The sequence below is a fragment of the Dipodomys spectabilis genome, unplaced genomic scaffold (assembly GCF_019054845.1).
Source record: "Dipodomys spectabilis isolate Male_0828 unplaced genomic scaffold, ASM1905484v1 ptg000612l, whole genome shotgun sequence".
Lineage (NCBI taxonomy): Eukaryota > Metazoa > Chordata > Mammalia > Rodentia > Heteromyidae > Dipodomys > Dipodomys spectabilis.
This window is the reverse complement of record NW_024871289.1, coordinates 3,045,841-3,061,218: the sequence shown is the minus strand read 5'-3', so window position 1 is coordinate 3,061,218 and position 15,378 is coordinate 3,045,841. Positions and strand designations below refer to the sequence as shown.

The window sequence follows — 15,378 nt, the reverse complement described above, 5'->3', positions numbered from 1 at the left end:
CATCAAACCACGTGCCATTGACTCACGCCTATAATTCAATCTCTTCTGGGTAATGAGATCTTAGAATTGTGTTCAAAACTAGCCCAGTCAGAAAAGTACTTGTTAGATTCTTATCTCCAATTGACCACTAAAAACAGGAATTATATCTGTGCCTCAAGTTGTAGAGTGCTGCCTTGGAGCATAAAAATTCTTAGGGACAATGCCCAAGCCTTGCAAACAACAACAAGAACAAGAACAACAAGAACAAGAACAACAAGAACAAGAACAACAAGAACAAGAACAAGAACAAGAACAACAACATATATCACATTAATTTCATAAAAACATCTTTTAACTGCTGTGAACATTTCTTAGAAAGCTTTTTTAGCCTCCATGGGGATGAAGATTGGGGAGGGGGCGGGGGGTATGGAAAGGGAAGGGAAGGGGAAACAAAGGAGGAGGCAAAAATGATTGATAAGAAATGTACTCATTATCTTGCCCATGTAATTGTAACCCCTGTGTACGGTTTTTTCACAGTTAAAAAAAACATGAATATATGCCCCTGGAAAATGTTAAGTAAAAAGTATAGAATAAAGGCGTTTTCAACATAACGACTTGTACATCTCGTTGTTGCAATGGGTCCACCTGTATCCCTATTTAATTGTAACCACTCTGTACAGTATTTACACAATAAAAAAATCTTCTCTTTATAAAAAAGTATAGAATATTTACCACTATGTTAAAGACATGACTATTTAGATTGCTTAAGATATTTAGGTAATGATGAGGAATTAATAATAATGATGATATATTGGGTCGGGTCATTTATTCTATTGTATGATAGCAATAAAATGATATTTGCAATGATTATATAAAATTTCTCTTGTTTGTTATTTGAACTATAATAAGAGATAAACATTTTTAAATGATTTCCATAGGAAAGGATCATTTAATGGTATCAATTCTTTTGTAATTTCAAAACAATTAAGAAAATTATTCCAAGGCTGGTTTGCTCTAAGACTATATTTGTTTTCTTGTTCTAGTTTTCATGTGTTAGTAGAAATTAAAATTCTTGGCATTCAGGAACATCTTCATAGATACTAATATTGGAGTTCCTTAAGTGGAATTGTTTTAATTCATTTGTTATTTTCACCAATATATCAAGATGATTGCGTATTTTGTTTCTTTTCACTGCTTTTGGCTCTTATATTGAGAATACTTTTTTTTCTAGCAAAGAAGAGGAAAGCAATTGGATTGAGCAAGTAGCATATAGATTTCATAAAATGTAGATGCATAGATATGGGTCTTTTGTCATTTGCTAAAAGTTTCTTCCAGAAAATGTTATCAATTACTTATAAGTGATGCATAATTCCTAGATATTCCAGTTATCACATACACTTTCTGATTGAGTTATCTCTGTATAAACTCAAAAAATACCAAAAGAAACAAAGTAAACAATCACATCATTGTTTTAAAAACTGTAGTTCACAAAGAATTTTTAGCCAACAACGAAAACATCTTTTTAGGTATTCTGCAATTTGTGTGAATTATTTTTAACAACATATATATATATATATATATATATGTATATATGTATATATATACATATATATATATATATATATATATTGCTGACATGAAATTCACATGCAATATATTGATCTCCTTTTATTGTATACATTTTAGTGCTTTGGAAGTGAATGGTACAATCAGAGTTTTTCCAAGCCTAATTTTCACACACCTGCATTTCTTCAAATAGAAATGCTGTAAATTTTAGAGCACACATTAAAATAGATACAAAATTCAGTTACAGGAAATTGTCCTCCATATATCCTTTATAGTGTGTCTTTTCAAAATTTGTTTGGGGGATTATTTCCAGATTCTCACACATGCTATTCAAGTGCACTGTCAATGAACTACATTCCCTGTCCAAATAAATTTTTTACTTCTCTTTAATAATACATAGACGTGTAATGGCTGGATCATATACTATTCTCTTTGACCTTTGGAAGACTTGAAAACTGGCTTGTAAAAATGATTGCAGTATTAAACAAATCACTACGCTATCTAGAGTATAACAATTTCTCTAAAAATGCATTGCTCTATTTTATGACATCTTTTTATACTATGGTCATAGAAATGAGTTTTATTTTTATATTTTCTTAGATACTAAAGAGGAGCTTAATTCATTTGTTCCTTTTATTGACCATTAATTTATATATGTCTTTAAAGAAATAACCTGTTCAGGAAAAAATTTATATGTAATTAGAAGATATAAAAGTAGTTAAGACTCAGGATCATTGTAGAATTAACATTGTAGCATTAACAAATATGTGCCCTCTATCGATTGGATATGTTTTCACTTCTTTCATAGAATTATGAAAGGTTATCAGTTGATATTAACCCATTTATTCTTGCTTTTCTTTAGCCACTAATGTTTTCCATGTCACATGTTTAGAAACCTTTACTGATCCAATGTCATGAATGTTTACATTTACGTATTATAGGTTTTTATATCTTACATTTAGTTTGATAATCATTTTTTATTTTAAATTTTTGTATAAGTTTTAAGGTAGTAGTCCAAGATCATTCTTTAAATCTAGAGAAGCAATAGTGCCAATACACCCATTTGAAATTCTATTTTTATTTGATAAAGTTCATGGCATCCTTTTAAAAATCTTTTGACCATAAAACTAAGAATTTATTTTTGATAAATATGTTACATTCTTCTGTATGTCTGTTCTCATAGTAGAACTATTTTGTCTTCATTACTAAACATGGTAATAAGATTCAAATCCAGTATGAGGGCTCAAGCTACACCATTTTACAAGATTGTTCTGAATGATCTGTATTCCTTGAACTTACATGCGAGTTTATTGAGCAGGTGGACCAATATCCTACACAGTTATCTAGATGTTTGATAGTCACTCATATTTTGCACCTTGTGAAAACACAAGGCCCCAGATATTATATATAGAAAAATGTCTTTGGAGAATGCTTGAAGCCACTAAAATTAATTTAGGAATGAGTTAAAATTTAGATAACACTACAGCATAATAAAGCTGAATTATAACGACTTGAGAGCTGTACTACAGAGGAGAGTGAGAGGGGACAGAATGATGGACCATGTAAGAGCTGTATGCCATTAGTTTTTTGTTTCAAAAGACAAAAAGACTTCAGAGAAAAGAAGCGGGAAAATAATCAAAGTCCTGAAACAAGCTTCTTTTTAATCCACTGAATAGTGTGGGCTGACAGTCAGAGAAGATTGGAAAAAATAAAATAGAAAATAAAGCATTGTATAGACCTCTTACAATGTAAAGAAATTGTAATGGAATATGATAATTAATTTCCAAAGAAATAAGAGAAAGAATAAGTAAACTCTAATGGCAAAATGAAGAGAAAAAAGAAGCAAAGTAAAACCTTTATCAATAACAAGCACAAGTGTTTGAAAGTGGAGAGGCAGTGGAAATATTCTAAATAATAAAAATATGGATCACATTTTATCATATATAATTTTGAAAAATCACTAGTAATGAAAATTTAAAAGTCATAATTTAAAACAATATTTACATTACAACTAGATAGTATCGTTCAGTGGTAAAACCTTGGCCTAGCATATGTGAAACCATGGATCTGACCCCCCAACATTACAAAGTACACACACACACACACACACACACACACACAACCACAAACACACCACATACACACATTTGGAATATTGATATTATCATATTAAACAGAGGAAATTATCACAAATAGTAAAAGAAGGGTTAATATATGAAATAATAATATTGCTCATACTATTGAAAAGTTTAGGAGAAATAACAAACAATACACTTGGATTCTTATAGATTAAGTAAATTGAAAATTAAGAAGTAGAACACATGAGAACCTTTGCAAACAAGTTTTAAATAATAAAAATTTTGAAACATATATTGTTTTATTTTGACAAAAGATTGAGGTTACTGGTGTTTTAACTCAAGATTTAGAATATGATAACCAGCTGCGTGCTCCATATCTCGCTATCGATGGCTGTATCTCTCATCATTTCACTCTAGATATTTTTAGAATAAGGTCTCATAGTTTCCCAGGCTCTCCTGAATTACAAACCTATTTGCAGTTCCTCCCATAGCTAGAACATGGAAGCCACAAAATCACTATGCCCAGCTTAAACTTTTTCAAATTCAGGTAAAAATATTTTAAAAAAGTGACCAGGTAATGAAACCTTTCTTAATAAATTTTGTGCTTCTTGAAAATACAGTAAGTATTTGTTACCTGGGAAAATATGTTTAAAACTATAAGAAAATGAATTTATTTAAATTCACCAACCATATAAAATTAAGAAAATAATTTTATATATTCACATGTTAAATATTTTAAAAGCAAAATATATGTGTCTGAATAATTTATATGTGTAAAAATCATGCAAAATTAAATTAACTAATCCTACAACTCTATAAAATGAATTACCCTAAAGAAACAAAAGAAAATAAGTAATTGAGTTCAAAATTTGAAATTTAGAAAATAAAATGAAGTGTATTTTTTAGGTGACAAGTAAATGTACACTTTCTCTATATCAATTTTATAATAAAAATGCATGATCAAAGAAAGAAAAAGTACCCATTGATCAATAGCAATTGCAAAAGCATCAGTAGTTGTTTGAGTGTACAAAAAAATCGATGGAGGGGATAACAATGTTACTTCCATAAGAAATGTACTCATTATCTTATTTATGTAAATGTAACCCCTAAGTAAATTACGTTTACAAGAAAATTAAATTGAAATTAAAAATAAAACAAATAATATACCAATTAAGAATACTTAGATCGAATTCTATGTCTCCATCAGAAAGAATGACATTGCCCCATTTGTTAGGAAATAGAAACACTTGGAAAAAAATTATATTAAGTTAAGTAAGCCAGGCCCAAAGAAACATAGGTCCCATGGTTTCCCTTATTTGCAATAACTAGCATTTGTCTGAGTCAAGCAGAAAAGGTCAGATAAGTTGATGTTAGGTGAAATGAACCCCAAGATAAGTATTCAAATGTTTTTTTTTTCTTTCATGCGATTATTTCTAACATATTTATAAGATTATTTCTTTGTTGTTTTATATGTCCCTCCCCCACGGTATAACCCCTGCTTTCACTCTATTTGCTGTTGGTATAATTTTTGGAGGGGAAGGGAAAAAAACAAGTCGTTTAAATAGGGATACAGGTGGGCCCGCCCATTGCAACAATGAGATGTACAAGAGATTATGTCGAAAAACAAATTTTACAACTTTGGCTGTGGAGGGGCGCAGGATTAGGTAGGGGGGGAGAGGAGGGGATGGGGAGAGATGGGAAGTGGAAACAAAGGAGGAGGCAACAATGCTTAATATGAAATGTACTCATAATCTTGCCCATGTAATTGTAACCCCTCTGTACAATATTTTCACAATAAAAAAAGAAGAGTTCTTAGAAGCCATTGGTTAAAAACTTTGTAAAGAACTGCCCCAAGTACCCAAGTAATATATTTTGATGATAGAATTTAAATATTTAAACTGCAACAGAGAAGCAAAAAGTTTAAAAACTGTTACAAAGTAAAGTAATAAATCAGAATATATTACTATAATAATCATTAGACGAATTTTTAGTGGTAGTTAAATATGTAAGAAATGAGTCAATTTGCCATGCGTTTGCACTTAAGAAGTGAGAAAGAATTTTCTAGGTCCTTTTAAATATATCATAAGTTTAACGAAGAAACTATTCTGTCACATCATATGATAATCAGATAAAGATTATATTAGAGCAAAGAACAAATACTACTATGTTTTTGGATGTTAAGGTATATACTTATTTTGGTTTTGAGAAATTGTGGGGATTTCAACTTGGTGTATTGTTATTGCTAGGCTGGCATCATATCCGTTGTTAATTTTAGGATAGGGTTCCCTTTCCACAATACCATGCACCTGATCTGTCCTTTTAGCCTTCCCATCATCAATGGCACAGAGTTGCATTACCTACCTTAGCTGGCCTGGATCCGGCAGTCCTTCCAATTTTAGACTCTAGATAGTGCAGGATGGTGGAAATGATCCAATGCACCCAGCTTTAGATTGAGAAGGTAGCCCATTAAAGTGTGGCCTAGGTTCTGTTCTCAAGCCTCCTAAGTAGTTAAGAGTACAGTTGGGAGCCCTGGTGCCAAGCAGTAAATATTTTTAAGCAATTAGACATATATGACTTAGGTTTGTGATTACCTCAGGAAAAGTATAAAAGAGCAGTGAAGCATAGAGGACAGGCAGCATTTTAACTAGCTACTCAGAGACTGAATCAGCTTAGCTAGCTACTCAGGAGGCTGAGATCTGAAGACCACTGTTCAAAGCCAGACCAATCATGAAAATACATGTGATTATCTCAAAACAACCAGAAGTGGAGCAGTGGCTCAAGTGGTAGACCACTATCCTTGACCACAGAAGCTTTGGCATAGTGTCTAGGCACTATCAAGCCTGAGCAATGAATAACGCATGCATGAGCACATGCACATGCACGTGTGTATACACGCACATATGTGCGCGCGCACACCCACCTACAAATGAGTATTTCAATGCAGAGTTCTTTATTTTTTTACCTTGCTGTACTTTATTTCCCTGTATTAGCCCACCAATTAACAAAATTAGCTAAGCACCTATTTACATAAAACTCATCATGTTTCTCTAAAGTCTACTCTCTTTTTGGAAGCCTGCTTTTATTTGACATAAAAGTAAATTATTCAGGAGGTCAATTAATCGCCCTCAACTCTGTAGTGTTAGATGATTGTATAGGTTCTTCCTAGCAATATGATTCTGTGAAATCCTGCATCAAGCAGCGTATTTCATTCATGAGAAGGGAAGCCTCTGTCAAACAATTAGTAATAGGTTTTTCGCCTCCTGGCAAGCATCTGTAGTTTTATTATATTGGTATAATTCATGATAAGTCTGTGAATGCCAAAGACTGCTCTGAAAATAAAAAGACACTTCTCAGTGATTAGCATTGTATAACATTCATAGATATGAAAAAGTTTAAATATTACTGAAATTGCTTTGGTATAAATAAAGTTAACCTTGATTATCTTGAGAAAGAAGAATTGGTTTCTCAGCACTTTAGGTAAGAACTTGAGTGAAAGAAACCAAAGGAAATGTGAGGAACCACTCAATACATATATTCAAATGAAACAAACCAACCCAAGAAAACACAAATTAATTCAGTACTCAAGAACCTGCAGGAAATGCAAAGATTTATAAAACAAAATCAGCTATGATAAGCTTATGAAAATCTTGAATATATGGGAGTCTACTGTTGTGAGGATAGTGGTTAAAGCCCAGACTGGACATAAAGATCTGTACACAATGCCAGACACCTGTTATTCTAAATTCCAAGAAGAATAACATCAACTAGACTGAGCCCATGATCTTACACAAGTAGGAAGCCAGATTCTATCTGAAAATTAATCTGGATAATTTAGGGCTGTGGGCATGACAAACTGGTAAGAACACCCATTTAGGAGACTAAATTCAAACTCTAATATTATGGATATTAAAGAAAAACTATGACTTCAAATAAATGGAATAATTGTAAGATTTGAGTATTTGTGTGGAGAACAATCCATTAGAGAGATAGAGTGAACCCATGTTGCAATGCTTTCTACTTAAGTGATAATGTTATGTGGTACTCCAGACATAACAGAGTTATCTTGCAAAGGTAACTGAGCATGGAAGTGCTTTTGGGTGATGAAAATACTCTACTTACACAGGTGTTAATTAAATGGATTTTTTTCAGTACAGTGTAGTTTTTGAAATAAGAGCCTGGGTGATGTCCCTGAGCATTTTCTCCAGATGTGACCACTTAATTTATTTTTAATTAATTAATTAATTAGTTTGATGCTAATACTACAGGTTGAAGTCAGGGCCTGGCTCTGTCACAGAATTTGTTATTTTTTTTTTGTTTTAGTTTCTCAAGGCTAGCATTTCACTGCTTATACCACAGCTCCATTTTTAGCTTTTGCTGGTTACTTTCAAATCAAAATCGAATGCACTTTTTTTTTTCTTGGTCTGGTTTCAAACCACAATTCTCAGATTTCTTCTTTCTGATTATCTAGGATTAAAGCCATGATCCACCAGTGTGGCTTCTACTTTTTCCTCTATACTTATTTAATGCACATATTTAGATAATAAATATTGTCCTGTCACAAATTCAAGTTAGTGATGTAAATTTCTTCCTAAGACCATACAAAAAAATACCATAATATAGTGTAGGAGAACTTACTATTGAACAGATGAGCTTTAAGAGCTTTCTAATAGATCCATTATTTATTGTTACTCAACATTAGAAAAAATGTATAATGCAGTAAGTAAAATACAAGTCCTTTGGAAGGCTACTTAAATTCCTTCTTTTTTTAAAGACACTTGTTTTCATCTAAAAAAGTAGACCTGTCTATTGCCTTCATGTGATTTTGATGATTGAAGATGCTTAATGAAATGTCAAAATGTATTAGTGGTCCTTTGCTATCAATTCTGCCTTTTTCTTCTTGGAGAATATAATGATCAAAGCAATAATTCAGAATCAGAAAGCAAGGAGTTCAGAATCATGCTTCCAGTGCAAGTGGATCACCAGTAAGTAATCCTTGATACCATTTTCCACAAAGTTTTGTCACAGATACAATCATCCTGCCTTCTCTAGCTGCTTTCCTAGCCTGTACCTATTCCTTCATTGTACAGCCTGTACCTATTCCTTCATTGTACAGTCTGTACCTCTGCTGTCCATTTACTCCCTAATCCAGTTAGAATAATTTCGAATAGTAAAAATGGAAAAAGAAAATAAATCATGGTGAAAAAACATATGCAGAAAATTCACCAGATATTTCTGACCAGTTCAACCAACATGAACTATTAGGGAAATACATGGACACCTCATTTCCACTGGCACTTAAAGTATCTGGTTAGGCAATTCTGATGAATATGAGTAACAAGATGAAAAAGTGAAGAATGGCAACAATTGCAAGAAAAAAATGGAGAAGGATCCAAGGAAATTTCTTCTTTGGGCTGCTGAAAATAACCAGCTTACTACAGTGCGGAGAATACTTTCCAAAAAGGCCATTCATGTGAATACTAGGGATGACGATGAGTATACCCCTCTTCGTCGGGAAGCCTACAGTGGACACTTAGACATTGTCCATGAGTTGGTGGCTCAAGGGGCACATGCAATAACTGTAGATGGCTGGACACCCCTGCACAGTGCATATACGTGGAATAATACCAGAGTGGCTTCTTTATTCATCATGATCCAGATACCAATGCCCAAACTAAAGGCTTGTTGACCCCCTTGCATCTTGCTGCTGGAAATTGAGATAGGAAAAATAAACTGGAACTGTTTAACAATTATATCAAACCAGGTCTGAAGAACCACTTGGAAGAATCTGTATTTGATATTACCAAATGGATAAGTATGTATCACTACCTCTTTGAAGTTATGGAAGGCTGTACAAATTGTTTTGCTAAATCCTAAATTTTCTGTTAATTTTCTTAAATTTCAAAAATGATATTAATTCCTTTGTGTCAATACAACATATTTTCACAATCCAAATAACAACAATATCTTACAGTAACAATTCACGGATTCTGTGGAATTCTTCAAAGTGAATTGCCTGCCTTTGATGTCAAAATGTATTCAAGATTTTTGTATACATCTATAATGATTTATGCAGAGTTTGTGATTTTGTTAATCAGAAATAATTTTAACTTATCTGTTGAAATGAGTAGTATAGAAAGTAAAGATATTTCAGGTGTTTGTCTGAAAAAGTATATTTTAAAATATTCTATATTCTATGTTTGTATAGTGTGTCCATAATCTATTTTATTCTCTCCTAGATATAATACATTGAATTCTACATTGTTTTTATAATATATAGGTTCATTAATGTGTCCTTTCAGATTCCATTCCATATAGAAACAGTTTAAGATTCCTTTTTTTCCTAGGTCCTTATAATATTATATTTCTTTGGGATAAAACGAAAATGTTGTCTAATTTCAAAAGTTGTGTAAAGGCTATGCTATGCAAAGGCCTTTCTAAGGTGAAAATTTAATACACTGATATCAAACTAATTTTTAATTATATGAATTACGTATATTGTTAAACTTGTAATTCTATAATCAACATTTTAATAGCTGTTTGTCATTTCTTGCATCTGAAGAATGAAAAATTTTGAATACTTCACAAATTTTCATATCATCCTTGTACAAGTGCTATGTTAATCTCTGTATTGTTGTAATTTTGGTATACATGCTGCTGAAGAATGTAGTGTCATGTAAATTTAAGTAGTTAATGATGCAATATTTATACAGGCTTATATGTTTAGGTGCCTATTTGTAACAAGGAAACCTTATTGTTCCTAAAAATGCTATTGATCTGATTTCCCTAAAATTCTGTGAATAGTTGAAAAAAATGTGTTGTTCAATTGATTGCTCACATTTGCAATTTTTTTGTCAATGACTATTTTAAGTCTTTTTCATTTGGAATTTGATCATATTTTCAAGTAATTATAGCTAAGTCCAAATATGACGGCTTTTTCAAGTACTTATTTATCCAACTGTGTTAGCGCTGTGGAGCCAATGGATTCAAAGTAAGCCTTGTTTAAGAGCTATTTCTAAATTTCTGCAGCGGAAATTTTCCCAAATGAGGTCTTACTGGCACAAATGTCTACCTGACCCTTTACCCTTCTTCCATGTAGTCACAGACCATCCAGAATATCTTACTCTGACAGCATAGATTGTCTTACTGGAACAAAACTAATCTTAGTTACAAGGGATCATAGAGAGATGAACAGTTCAGCCAGAACTGTTCAGACTAGAAGGCATTTTATCAAAATATGATTGTTTATTATACCTACTATTTCAAAAGTAGCTAAAGCCAATAAGATGAAAAATTGTTCATATGCATGATTACCTAATGTCTTGGCCTGTCTATCTTCCAACCAGGCAGGAACTTATACTACTGCCATTTTATCACCAAATATTTTCATAGTTGTAGGAGAAGTCCATATGTTTCTCTTCATTATTAGGCCTTAAATTGGTAATGTTTTAACCACAATGTTTCCTCTTGCCTCCAGGCTGTAAATCTACAAATGGTAAATCTTTTCATTTGACTCTACCAAACACTGAGGTAGAGATAATGGAATAATACTTTAAAACAGAGTTGCCTTTGATACACTAACCACAACAGAACAGTGCAAAACATGTGCCTTTTATTATATTATATTATATATAGTTATATATTTTACATTTATATGTGATGATTTTATATTTCACACTCTGAACCTTACTAGAATTAATTGATAATTTGACAAATAAATTAATATTTATTCCAATAAATAGAATTAGAATATAAATAATTAGGTTTAGAATATATATAAGAATATAAAAATATCAATGCAATATTCTAGGTATAAACTTGTGATACCTTCTAAGTGTTCATGGTCTTCTGAATTCACATGGCAATAAAAGAGTGTTGTTTTCCTCTAATCTATATGGGATTTTACTCTGCTGCTCTGTTTATTGTTTTAACTCGCTGGTCCCAAACTGCTTTTCTCCATATTTTTGAAGCATTCTTCCTGATTATGCCCAAATTTTGCTGATATGATGTCTAAAACATACTTTTCTTCTGTAGGACCCATGGATCCTAGGATCTCAGGTCCCAGTTACATGTATAATCAGATAACAGGGGCAAGACTTCTCACATAGGCCCATGCAACATGCCAACAGAAAGTAATTGAAGACCCATCTCAATTTCTCAGTTCTTATATTTCAGGGCCCCAATTCCTTGTGATGAGGAATTAGCAGCAAGCAATTGTGAAATGCAAGGCAACTTAAAATGAAGGATGAGATAACTGAGAGAAAGTACTGTAATTCAAACTTTCAATTGACAGATGACGAACCCATATGAGTGAATAAGATCACAAGTGTCATGAGATTGTTTTTAATACCCCTCCCCTAATGATTAATGGAAGATTTCAGTCCAGCATAAATAGGGCCACAAAAAATAGTTCCTGGAAAGATAGATCCATAATTGGTCTACCAAGGCCTGGAGAACTTGACTTAGAGGTCAAATGTAATTCAGAAAAAAAACATTAATTGAGAAGATCCTTAGTGCTTCAAAACACTGGTACTTCAGTACAACTTAGTTCTCATTCTCATACCAATGATAACCTACATTTAATCTCCTGAAAGTGTATTCCTTTTCAAATGAACCTTTTAAAATCATATTTGCCAAAATAGCATTCGATAAGTAGATGATAATTAGTGACATTACAAGTTTTTTTTTTTTTTAATTTTATTTTATTTTATTTGAGAACATACTGTACAGAGGGGTTACAATTACATGGGCAGGATAATGCATACATTTCTTACCAAGCATTGCAGCCTCCTCCTTTGTTTACCCTTCACCTCCCTTCCCAGCCTCCCCCCTCCCTCCCACCCAATCATACCCCCCCCCCACCGACATTGTAAAGCTGGTTTTGACATGACATTTTGTACTTCTCATTGTTGCAACAGGTCCACCTGAATCCTTAAACGACTTGTTTGTCCCCATCTCCTCCACATGTTATACTGACATCAAATATAGTGAAAGCGGGGGTTACACTGTGGAGGAGGGACATACAAAGCAACAAAGAAATAATCTTATAAATGCGTTAGAAACATAATGTGATGTTAGGAAAACGAAACCTCAAATATGTATTTTAATGTTTTTGTTTCTTACATTACAAGTTTTTCAAGTGTAGCCAGCAAGTTACAATAGAGTTGATTTATTTACCCAGCACCAACGTCAAATAGGTTCAGCCATTCATTAAAGTGTAGAGATAATACCACCCACCATATTTGTTGTTCAGTAGGTGCCTTCCAGAAATGGGTTAAATAGATCAAATATTTCAAACCCAAACAACTATTAAAGAAATTTCATCATTTAATAAGGAATATTTTTAAAAGTCACAAATAGTTGCCTTATATATTGTTTTATGTTTTCCCTATCTGTCTAACATAGCAAGAAATATGACTTTAAGTCTTGAATATGGGTACTCATCAGAGATATGATAAACATAAAATCTGTCTTCTATTTCTATCATATTCCTCTATAGTAGTAAATCTTAGTTTTCTTCCTTTTCCATAACTTATAGCTAGTAGAAAATATTATCCCATGTAAAATAAAATGATAACACCATTGTACAAAGCCATCTATAAAAATTGGTAGTTAGGAATACATTCTAAGCCATTTTTAAACTTTCTTGTTGACTAAAGATTAATCTTCCAAGTGGATGGGAATAAAATCATGTCTAGGTGCTTCACATCTCCAGTCTTGCAAATTGTTACTGCAGATGAATGAATTATGGAAATATAAGCTGACATCAGTTCAAGTATATGCAGGATTGAAACTCAATGGAATGTATATAAAACTTTCAAAATAACATCAGACATTTTAACAAAATGACTATCAGGAAGCTGAAACCAGACAGGAATAATAGTAAAGATAAAAAATGGAACAAGGGGCAAGTACAGCCTAAATACTCAATGTACACATGTGATAAAGGAAGTGGCAAATCGGAAATAAATCTTGGAGAATGGGTTGCTTAAGAATGATAGCATCAGTGCTTGTGATCCAGGAGTATTGGACAATTAGATAGATATATTTAATTGTAGCACACTTGCACAACCTTTTGAAATTCAGTTAAACACACAAAAATCACAACCAAACAGCAATCTCTAGAGAGTATGAATATGACCTTTCAAAATTTTAAGAAGTTGATGAAGGGCAATCTTGGGAAAAGCAAACAAAGCTGTTCAAAGAGGAAAGTTTGGGGTAGGGGAGAATTTGGGACAGATTTAAATACATTGTCTCATATTATAAATCACCTACATCTGTTGCAAATATTTTTCTTCTGCGAGTTCTTCTTGTCTGAACTGGATACTCCAGTCCTAAGCCACATTTGATAGCTTGTGAAGATAGAATAGAAGACATAAGATCAAGTACCCATTGCTCCACTGGAGAGAAAACAATCCTCTGTTTTCTCTCATCTCTCTTCACTACTCTTTCTTCATACTTTTAAGTCGAACTTTTTTTTTTTGGTACTGAGGATCGAACCCAAGACGTCGTACTTGCTCGGCAAGCGCTTTGCCACTGAGCTACATCCCAGCCCCTTAAGTCGATTTTGAATTATATTTTTCCTTCTTTGTTCTGGCAAAGTAATTAGTCAAAGTAATTCACTAATTATTATTTGCCATGTTTTCTATCATGCTGTTTAATTGCCCAAGCGATTCCATTAAACTTCCCTCTTGTATTTGTTTGCCATGAAATTTATGATAATGAGGACAAATCTAATGTAAAACTTTGTCTCCAAAAAACCAGTCCAAGAAGCTGTAATCACAAATAGAAAGCTGTAATCACAAATCAGAAAGTCTTCTTCTGTCTAAAGTGCCCTCAAAAATAAGTACTCCACCACTGTTTGGTTCAATCAATTCTAACCTCAAAGGTATATTTTGCTAACAAGATGTTTAGAGGAAACCGAAGAATACTCCACTTTTATCTTCTCTCAAGATTCTCCTTAGATACTATATCAGGAACAGTGAAGGTATTCTTTGCAAAATTATTTCAGTAGTTTATTTTCCTCTTGATCTTGCATTTGCTAAAGAAGATGTATGGATGAAAATAGAGTTAAATCACCCACACCTTGGAAGAACGTGTCTGCTACAAAAGGACAATGTTTCTATGTCCTACTTCTATGTCCTCCTATTAGCTCTTGCCTGATTTCCAATTATTCATAGCTTCTTGGCTTCAAGTCTAGTGAGCTGAAGGACTATACAGCCTCAGTCACTGCTACATCTTCATGGTTTCTCTTTTTAAAAGCTTTTAAGTTGCCTCATTTGGATGTGACATTTATTTTCAGGAATTCATAAAATCAGTTCTGCATTGTAGTGAGCCAAATAGGCTCTGTAAAATCACTTTAGGTAGCAAAATATTAACACAATGTATATCAAAAGTTTTGTCCTCCATCAATGCTGAAGCCAATACGCTTAGCTAGGGCTCTAAGAACACTGTTTTCTAACCTTTTCCATTTGCTCAATTCTTTTCTGAACCCAAAATTTTTGGCTTATGTAATAAGAGAAGTCTTCACTATGTCATGTTAAAAAGGATATTATATTTTGTGAGCCACTTAGAAATGTGAAATCATTGGTTTGCTGTATTCAATCAGAATTGTTTTCTGTGTTTCACTGCTTCACGTGCAAAGACATTGAGGAAAGTATTACAAACAGAAAAGTGTAAACCCAATACCTTCTTTCATTGTGGAGGGTACTTTATCCCTAAATATTTTTACCCAAATTATCTTTTTCAGAGAATTACT

At 32.7% G+C, this 15,378-nt stretch overlaps 1 pseudogene; it reads right to left on the bottom strand.

Annotated features, from left to right (window-relative positions):
- Positions 1-10,186: 10,186 nt before the first annotated feature.
- On the bottom strand, positions 10,187-10,286 carry LOC122100950 (annotated as a pseudogene).
- Between the last annotated feature and the right edge of the window lie 5,092 nt (positions 10,287-15,378).